Here is a 10,929-nt window from a genome sequence, read left to right as displayed (position 1 = left end):
GCTTGGCCCATGGACACAATTGGAGCCTAGTTATTCTAACTCCACTGAGATCTCTTCTTTGTCTAATAACTCGCAAGGCAGTATGGGACAGATGCATACGATCCAGACCCTGGCATTAAAGACCCTGCAAGATCCCTGGGGAGACAGTATAATAATATAAACAACTTATAATAAATAATGTTGCTAGGCACAGAAGTCCTTATCGCTATACCACTGAATATGCTGAATGCACCTGAACAATGTACTTAACTTCTCTGTTTCTTGGGTGCTACCTCTGTAAGAAGATATTAAATATTTACATACACACAAATATAGGTAGTAACTAATAGAATTAAATATAAAAATTTAATATTTAGAGAACTTATGTTCATGGCCCTGGGGATGGGGAGAGAAGGTCTATAATTTACTTTGGAACTTTCCCCAACAGGGCTGTTCACAGATCAGAGAGAACACTGAGGTTCTACTGTGGCATTTACCCTCTCCTGGCCCTCCCTCAAAACAGGGTCCTTCTCTGACCATCTGTCTTTGGGGTCTTACCTTACCTCTGATGTATTCCTTTGTGATAGACCCCCATACTGCCTTTACCCAAGACCTTGGTGAAGGAGTGTGTTTCTCTCACTCTTTGAAGCACACAAGATGACAACATAACTAGTCTAACAGAGTGATCGGTGTTAGAAGGTGAGGGTCAGAGAGGAAGTGGCTACTCTTCCTTGTCTTCCCCTTTGCAAGGTGACAGGTGATTTAGTGGGTACCTTTGTGGTCTAAGCCAAAAAAATGAGACAAATGATAGTAACCGAGGACTATGTCTTGAGAACTCTGACAATCCTTTAAGGATTCCTGCATTGATTCAGTGAGTCCCCTTGTCTATATAGAAACATTATGCAAACAGGTGTAGAATGGAGCCGGGAAACCTGGATTTTATTCTTCCCTCTGCCACAGCTGTGTGATCTTGGTGAGAACTTATATCTCTGATTCCCAGTTTCTTCATCTTTAAAAGGAGACAATTTTTCTTCTCTGTGTGACCTATAAGGTTGTTAAGGGAGTGTAATGAAATAATGTATGTGAAGGCACTGACTATAAAGAATATCACACCTGGGAGGAAAGGAACCCTCCTGCACTCACGGTGGAAATGTAGATTAGTGCAACCACTATGGAAAACAGTATGGAGGTTTCTAAGAAACTAAAAGAACTACCATATGACCGCCAATTCCACTCCTGGGTGTTTATCTGAAAAGAGAGAAAAACACTAATTTGAAAAGATACATGGACCCCAGTGTTCATAGCAGCATTATTTACAATAGCCAGGACATGGAAGCAACCTAAGTGTCCAGTGACAGATGAATGGATAAAGAAGATGTGGCACATATGTACAATGGAATATTACTCAGCCATAAAAAGAAACGAAGTTGAGTTATTTGTAGTGAGGTGGATGGACCTAGAGTCTGTCATACAGAGTGAAGTCAGAAAGAGAAAAACAAATACTGTATGCTAATGCATATATATGGAATCTAAAAAAAAAAAAAAAAGGTACTGATGAACCTAGTTGCAGGGCAGGAATAAAGACGTAGACATTGAGAATGTACTTGAGGACATGAGTGGGAGGGGGAAGCTGGGGCGAAGTGAGAGTAGCATCGACATATATACACTACCGAATGTAAAATAGTTGGCTGGTGGGAAGCAGCCGCATAGCACAGGGAGATCAGTTTGGTGTTTTATGATGATCTAAAAGGGTGGGATAGGGAGGGTGGGAGGGAGATGCAAGAGGGAGGGCATATGGGGACATATGTATGCATGTGGCTGATTCACTTTGTTGTACAACAGAAACTAACACAGCACTGTGAACCAATTATACTCCAATAAAGATCTATTAAAGAAAAAAAAGAATACATTTTTATAATAATGTTTCACTCCAAATAAGGTGAATGCAGAAAGGAAACTAGTAGTTGAAATATTACTGCCTAGTTTCTTTCTGTTTTTTTTTCTTTTTAAATTACAATGATATTTTATTTTAAATAGTCACAACATCTGACACTTCGAAAAAAGATACCACTAATAAATAACAAAAGTGGAAATATCGAAGTTACAACAGACAATGTTTAGCTGAGAATCACTTCAACAGAGTAAGACTCTAAAGATATCAGACAAACCAATACTTGTTTGGAATAAGGTGTGCAACTTTCTTACTGTATAGGCTTACAGACAAGGCCCTGGTTCCACGTGATCAAGGTTACAGTCATAAAACCTAAAGTTTTAGCACAGTTGTGCTTCAGACTAAATTTTCAACAGTTGTGCTTGTCTACACAGGATGTCATGGACTGCCCCCTGCAAAAAATTACAACTTGAAAGACTTCTTTCAAGCATTACCAGTATCCAATATGTATACATTCTTAACATTTCTGAAAAGAGAGCAAAATTGATAGGTGCTGGTATTCACATCTGACATCTCAGGTTTTATGACTGACAAGTCTTAATGCTCCTAGACTTTGAGGTGTACAAGGTAGCAGTATTTTAAATTTAAGTAGAATGTGGGGAAAATTAGGATCAAATGGGCATTCATTTCTTGACTGTAGCGCCATTAGCCCTCAATTAGCTCTTCATAGGGAATGGTTAAGCCATCAAAAACTAAGCCAATAGTTTTTATATGAAAATGCTTCTCCATACTAGTAACACTTTGAAGTCACTAAAAACTAAGTATTTACCTTGAAATGAACTGACAAACAGAACAAAAACAAATTATGAAAAATGCTAATCACCTAAATGGATCCACGTCCATACATTCTACCCACCCACACCACTCCAAAAAAGGTTCAGGTTATTATGTCCCAAAGTAATCTATTCCTGAATTACTTTTAAAGAGAAAACTGCTCTGTAGTATATAAGCTACTCAGGTCTACACATTCTAGAATGATGCACTTCCATTGTCCTAGCTCTCAGGTTCAGTCTCCTTTTAAAATCTTTCCAAATAAACATAATTAGAATTTGTGATCCCTAGATTCAAAGACAGTACAGGTTATATGACACCTCCTTTTTTTTTTTGGATTAGATAAAAGCCACAGGATTCTGAGTGGCTAAAAACTAAATCTGAATTATGTGTGTCTGCATCGAGTAAACATTTTTAAGTTCTTTCTGCTGGACTTCATTAACTACTTCAGGTTCTGCAGGGCTCTTCTGAACCCTTGCCATGGCAAAGCTTATCCCCTGGGTTAATCCAGCTTAGGTGATATTAGCGGCCTGGACGATGGAACTTCGAATCTTTGCAAAGGGAGAGACTGCTCTGCTGCTACAGCTGTCTGAAGGAGAAGGAGTTACGTGCAGCCCTCTCTCAAGTTCAGGTGTGCCAGATTCGGAGCCGGGGGTCTTTTGAGATACAACCGAATGCACTGGTTCAACTGACAGAAGCTGTGGGCCTGCTGCAGACAAAGACACATCTAACTGAGATGGTCGAGAAGGTATCTGTTCCATTGATTCAAATTGAGCGTCTTCGTTAGAAACTTGATGGGTCATGTGATTTCCTCCCTCACTAGCCTGAGAAACAGACCTGGTTTCTGACAGCTGGCTCATTTTGTTTTGTGCATCTTGAACAAATCTGTGGCAATAAATATCCATGGGCTTGGCAAAGCCAGTCAGTGTTGTTTATGTTGTCAGACGAAGGACTTTTCTTCAGAGAAGACTCATAGCCTTTTCCAGGCCCACTTTCATGAGCAATAATAACCTCTGAAGGAACATGAATGCTAATATTAGTGTCGCTCATAGACTGGGATCGACTGCCTAATCGAGGTATTGAAGCAATACTACCACAGCTAGGAAGCACGTAGTCTACTGGCCCTGCATTCTCTAGAGAGTTAGCTAGCTGCCTGTCTTCATCAGACTTGGAATCCATCAGAGTAAGGAATTCATCAGAGTGGTGTGAGTCATTCTCTGAAGACATTTCCCCATCTGACTGCCTGGGCTTTCTTATCCATCATACTAGTGTTTTCCATGATTTCAAGACTCCCAAAGATTTACTTTAAGTTTGGCTTTAGAGAGTTAACTTTCATTTCAGGTTTTGTAAAGTTCCCTAGCTTTCGTAGATTGCCAATATTTATATTGGATTTGGTCTGTTTCACTTTTTGATTTAGAGATGAAAATTTGCTCATTAAATTTTTTTTCCCCTGGGCCAAAGAGCCTTGGTTTTGAGATCTGATGCCAATGATGTTTTCATGAGGTTTACTGCTCCTCCTCTCAAGCTTTCTCTCTGTTATAGGTACATCTAATCCCATGACTTGCTTGGCGATCTGCAGCATCTCTGCAGTATCTGCAGAAAAGATATTGAAGGGTGTCTTTTCCATCCTCTACTGGATTGCGCACTACAGCTCTCAGGGTGTGGAAATAGCCACTTGCTTCTTTCTATCTGTAGTGCAGTCGCATGCAGGAGGACTTTGCCTTACCAAAAAGAGTGGGTTCAGGACCTATTTCAGTTTTTTCCAGGTCTTCTGGACCTAGTCGTTGATACTGGTTTACTTTGTCGACTTCATCATCATAATAGGCTACATAGTAGGCGGAGGTAGAAAGCAGCGACAGCGCGTCCACATCTCTGTGAATAGCATCAGTGAAGGTGCACTCTTAAAACTGTTGCTTGAGCCAAGCCATAAAAATTACCTTAGGGCACGTATTTTAATGTGAAATAAATTCTAAACCTACTAATAAGTGTTATTTTATCCTAGCTTCTTTTTTGACACTAATATTTGCATGGGTCAAACATGATCTCAGTCAAAAGCATTTTGTCCAGAACGAAAAGCACTTGGCACGTAACAGGCAGTCGAGAAAAATGTCAGCCCTCCACCCTGCCCCGCATTTTTACCGAAGTATAAGCTACAGTAAGTAGTTAATTTCCCTCCCCGCCACCGTCCACCCCACTTAAACAGAAAAAATCCCCCAAAACAAAAAACCCACCCTTTTTTTTTTTTTAAACACGGACAAGAAAAAAAAGAAAACCTCTTTCAGGGCTTCCCAGCCACGCCTGTAGCTTGGAAGCAAGGGCTGCGCTCCTCGTTTTTCTCTTCCCGCCAGTCAGGCATCCCCTCCTTCCGCGCGATGAACACGAACACCGCCAGCACCGCACGCAGCCTCGCCCCCGCGACAATGGTCGCGTAAAAGCCACCGTCATCAGGGGACATTAACAGGAGGCTTTGGAAAAGCAGTAATTTACAGGACAAATACAACCTCACAGGAACTTTAACCATAAGTCCTGCAACAGGGAGAAAAATCTTGAAAGTCTTCGCCAGGCTGCCTGCCTTCGGGGCTCGGCAGCGTTGCCTGTGGTGTTCGCCGGCCGCTGGGCGGTCGGAGGAGGCCGGTGGGAGCGCGGCCTCGCGTCAGTCCGTCCGTCCGTCCGTCAGTCAGTACACCAGGCGAAGCTCAGTCAGAGGCGCCTGCAACAGAGCTGACGCCTAAAGCGACTGTGGAGACTGGGGCAACTGCCTCTCTCTCTCTTTTTTTTAATTGAAGGATAGTTGATTTACAACGTTGTGTTTCAGGTGTACAACGTAGTGATTTAGTTACACACACACACAAATATGTACACACACACACACACACACACACACACATATATATATATATATATATATATATACATATATACACATTCTTTTTCAGGTTCTTTTCCATTGTAGGTTATTAAAAGATATTGAATATAGTTCTCTGTGCTATATATTTATTTCATTTATTTTATACATACATTTAGTTCATGTATTTTATTTGTGGTGGTGTGTGTGTATCCATTAATCCCAAACTCCTAATTTATCCTTCCCCCATTTCCCTGTTGGTAACCACAAATTTGTTTTCTATGTCTGTGAGTCTGTTTCTGTTTTGTAAATAAGTTCACTTGTATCATTTTGTTTAGACTCCACATATAAGCAATATCATATGAAATTTGTCTTTTTCTGTCTGACTTACTTCACTTAATATGATAGTCTCTAGATCCATCCATGTTGCTGCACATGGCATTATTTCATTCTTTTTATGGCTGAGTAATATTCCATTGTATATATGTACCACATCTTTTTATCCATTTATCTGTCGATGGACATTTAGGTTGTTTCCATGTCTTGGCTATTGTAAATAGTGCTGCTGTATACATTAGGGTGCATGTATCTTTTTGATTTAGAGTTTTCTCTGGGTATATGCCCAGGGGTAGGCTTGCTGGATCATATGGTAACTCTATTTTTAGTTCTTTTAAGGAACCTCCATACTGTTCTCCATAGTGGCTCATACCTAGCCTCTTTTAATAAAAATTAGCTGATATTTTTGAGCCCTTAGTATGTGTTAGTCACTGTTCTGAGAGTTTAACATGCAATCTCACTTCATCTTCACAAGGGCTTTTTGAGGAAGGTATAGTCTTAAGCTCCATTTTACAGATGGAAAACGAAGGAGTACAGATGTTATTTGCCCAGAGCCCCACCTTTAGGGAGTGATGGGCTGGGGTTCAATCCAGGCAGTCAGCCAACAGAAACTATACTATTAACTAGAGATTTCTGGGAGTCCCTGAATGTAGGCATATGGGTAGCTCTGTATACCATGACGTAGCTTGATGGGCTGAGTGAAGGCCACCTGCCCATAACTTTCTCCCTGTGCAAGTGTCATGATGGTTCAAATCCACCATATTGGTTTCCTAGGGCTCGCATAACAAATTACCACAATCTTGGTAGCTTAAAACACATTTGTTCTTTCCTAGTTCTGGAGGATAGAATTTGGAAATCAGATGTCATTCGGGGCATACTTCCTCTGGAGGCTCCAGGGGACTTTCTTGTCTTTTTTACCTTCTGATGGCCTTTGGTGTTCTGTGACTTACAACAGCGTCACTCAATCTCTGCCTCCATCTTCACATGACCTTCTTCTCTGTCTTCTTCTCTTCCTCTAAGGCACCAGTCACTGGATTCAGGGCCCACCCTAAATCTAGGATGGTTTTGTCTCAAAATCCTTAACTATTTACATCTGCAAAGACCTTATTTCCAAATAAGGTCACAGGACATTACACGCACCACTTAAGATATATTCTTTTAGATTTAGAATCACTCTGTCCAGAGTCCAATTTTAACAATCAAAAAGTAGGAAAGACTTTTTGTGAATGGATGTGTTTTGGGGTCATTTATTCTGGGGCTACAGCAAACCAGGAGTCTTGAAAGAAGACAGGAAGTGAAGATGAGACACAGAAAAGGGCAGATGAGAGGGAAGGAATTGAACACACATTTCAGTTTATTTTGTAGTTTGGATAAAGGTTTTGCTGAGAGTATATTCTCCTGAGTTGCCTTCACAGAAGGGGATAGAAGAGGCAGTCAACCACCCAGTGAAAACCTCCGTCTACCAGTTTTCTAACATGAGTTCTAACTTGCACTGGGGCCTGCATACTTTTTTGAAACTATGTTCAGAAGTACAGACTGTAAATCTCACTTGCAGCAACAAAAACAATTTCTAATTGCATAGAAAGCAAATTGCCGCCAGCAAGGCGAGTCCACTGCCCCCTCATTTTATGGAACATGTAAATTGTCTCTCTTACTCTTAAACCTCCAAAACGTCACTTTGCATCTGGCTCTCTCCATGAATATTTTTTGGAGCATTTTAGGAAGAGCACTGCTCAATGACTAAGAAAGGATTGTACTGAACATGAGACCAAAACCATATCCCACTGAGATCTCAGTGACTGAAGGCCAGCCTTTTACGTCTCATTGCCTCGGTCTCTCCATGAGCCAGTTTACCTCCCAGGGATCCTGTGAGTATTACAGATACACATTTAGACAAAAGCAGGCAACCTCAATGCCAAGGACGTGTAGGGAGCTCTGTGTAGTTGTGTGACTAACTGCATATATGTGCCACGGTGGGAAGTGTTACCATCTTTCTAAACAGGCAGGGGTTTGTACACGTCTAGGAAGCAGGTCTTGTGTAGTAAGATATCGCCAGTGCCCTCATCCTTGTACTGTACAAGAAGAGGCTCCCGAGCTAGCACTTAAACGTGTTAAACTGGAAGGAGTACTGTACTGAGTTTGCAAGCGTTAAGAGCGTCTGGATTTTAAACTGATGAAGATGATGCCGAGTTAAATGACTTGCCCAAGGTCAATGATTGCATTATGCCATTTAGATTAAAATGGAACGGCTTGTATTATAATGTTCATTCATCCAGCATTCATTCCATTATTCTACCTTCAAAATAAATCCTAAATCCAATCACTTCCTACCATCTGTACCACTACTGGCCTTTTCCAAAACATCATTCTTCTTGCCAGAGTTTTTGCAATAGCCTTTAGCAGTTCACACTCTTCCTATCCTTGTTCATCCCCCAGCCTCTAATCTGCATAGAAATCTGAGTTATCCCTTTAAGCTGTTAGGTTATGTGCTTCTATGCTCAGAACATTCAATGGCTTTTCGCCTTAGCGAGAGCAAAAGCCAAAGTTTATTAAATGATCTGCAGTGCCTTGCACGACCTGATCTAGTCTCCTACCTTTCCCTGCTTTGTTCACTTCAGTCCAGCCATACTCACTTCTTTTCTATTCTTTGAAAATGCCCCAAATGCCCTTATTTCAGGACCTATAATGTCTTTTTTTTAAAGGCAGCCTCTAGTCTTGCTCCATCGTCTCCTAAAAGTCTCGGGTCTTCCCTCACAGCACTTTATAAAGTAGCACCTCTCATACCCTTAATCTTCACCTACACTTACCCTAAATCATTGCTATCTATAGCATTTGTCACTTCAGAATATAATGATTTACTTTTCATTGCCTGTACCTCTCTTAAAAATGTGAGCTTCATGAGATAGAGTCTAGGACTGTTTTTCCACCTCTGTATCCCCAGTGCCTAGAAAGGTGCCTACCATGTAGTGGAAATTTAATAACCCATTAGGTAATTGAATGACCCCCATTTCCTTGGACCTAATGGGAAACGACAGTACTGCCTTTGCTTTACTTTCCTTAGGGTTCTCTCTGTGTGTATGTGTGGGGTCATATAAAGTCCTAGAAATGAAAGAGCTTCATAAACTGTTAAAGTGCTATACACAAATGTGAGATAAGTTATTATTTCTAGGCTATGGTCTCAGGTGATTCTAGAGCAGAACTTTGCCTTGAATTCAAGAGAGTGGGGTGGCATTCCCCTGGATAACTTTGGGATACACTGTGAATTATAAGCTAATTTAAAATATTAGAATCTGTGGATTTGTAAGGAATATAAAAGTTAACATAAGCCTAAATTTAAATTTGATATTTAAATTTGTTTCAGCCCATCCCCGACATCTAGCCTCTGCTTGAATGCTGCAAGTGGCTGGGGGTTACTCCGCTCTTCTTTAAGGCAATCCTTTCTGGTGATGGATATTGCAGTTGCCAGAGCATTCTTATCTGTGGTAAGTTGGTATCTGCTCATCTGTGACATCCACACAGTAGTTCCCTTCCCCCCAGTCCCTGCTGCTGAATCCATGTGGAAATCTTCTAGTCTGACCCTCCAGGGTTTCTCTCTCAGCCATCTGTATCAGTTCAACTCAGGACATACCTCTTCCCCCCCTAGAAATCTGAGGACTGCTGCTTTCTGAATACACTAGACCATTCTGACAAGGACGGCAATGATCATTGAAGCTACAGCTCAGGAAAAACGTGTGCCAGCTGCCTCCCACCAGGGCTCCTTGTGCCACTTGACTGCTCCCATGACAGGGACGCACCAACTATCAGACATTCCCTCCGGGTCCCCATTTCGTCTCTCCTCAATTGCTCCCAGGTGTGACCACTTATTTTCTTGCTTACTTCTTTGCCCCGATGCTCTCCCAACCCTCCTCTCACTATCTGCAGGGGGAGAAATTGTTCATCTCCTACCAAAGTGGCCTGATTCCCCCACTGATTTTCCTAGCTCTGACAGTAACTGGCTCTGTGACCTTGAACAAGTCATGTCTTCTTTCTGTAACTGGCTATTCTCTCAGGTCTTCCCCAGATCTGAAATGTTAAATTTAAAATTCCGAGTGAATCCTTGTTCTAAAAATTAGAGTGAAAAAATGCTTAGACACAAACCTGGTTAAGAATTTAATTGGATCAATATTTGAGCACGCCTCAGGGGCCGTATGTGTGTGGTTCTAGACACTAATGTGGGTACAGAACAGTCCTGACCTGCTTTCAAACCAATTAGTGTTCCTAGAGAAATAGATCAGATGTGTGAAACAAGAACCATTCGTTTTGGAATTAAATTCTACTTGGATAAATCAAAAAGGAAAAAGTGATAGAAAACTGTTGGCTGTCTGTCTTGGAAATTTGAATTTCATATTGATTCATTATGGCAAGGCTTACTGGTGAAAGGCACAGAATTTAGAATCAGAGTGCCTGGTTCTAAAACTTATTCCCCTTTTCACTAGATAAGTGGAAAAGGGCCACATTATTTGATTTCTCTATTGCTCAGTTTCTTTATTTGTAGATAGGTATGATAAGATTACTTTGTAGATCTGTTCTGAGGATACATGCAGTAATGTATACAGACTCCTGGGCAAAAGCCTGCACATAGCGTGTGTTCATTGAGTGGTTGCTTGTTCTATTCTTGTTGGGGTCCTCAATCCCTTTATTTCTTAGAGTCTGTGTTGTTTTTCCTTTGATATCAGTTCTCCTCCTTTACCAGTGTTTCTAGTGTTTCATACAGTCCTTACGATCTCAGTGCTTGAAGTTCTAAGATACTTTCAGAGTATGAAAAACTCAGCACATAATTTTCAACTTTGGAAGACTTGTGGTAAAGTGGGTGGAGTCATAAGCTTGGGGATGGAGGTGTAAGTCCTAGGATATGATTGTAGCTTAGGGTGATTTAAATTATATAAGTAAAAAAAATCAGGTCCCCATAAAAGATATGTTATTATTTCTTTTTTCCTTGAATTATTTTGTATTAAACAAGAACAGCAGGAACTTTTTTATATTTCAGGCAGAAGAATTGTGTTGGCTA

General features: G+C 40.9%; 1 pseudogene; it reads right to left on the bottom strand.

The window, feature by feature from the left end:
- Positions 1 to 3,075: 3,075 nt before the first annotated feature.
- LOC132504404 (phosphatidylinositide phosphatase SAC2-like) overlaps positions 3,076 to 10,929 on the bottom strand; it is a 45,701-nt pseudogene continuing 37,847 nt past the window's right edge.

This window comes from Lagenorhynchus albirostris, chromosome 14 (genome assembly GCF_949774975.1).
Source record: "Lagenorhynchus albirostris chromosome 14, mLagAlb1.1, whole genome shotgun sequence".
NCBI classification, from domain to species: Eukaryota; Metazoa; Chordata; class Mammalia; order Artiodactyla; family Delphinidae; genus Lagenorhynchus; species Lagenorhynchus albirostris.
Note: the sequence above shows the minus strand (reverse complement) of the source record. Positions and strands in the feature narration are given on the sequence as shown.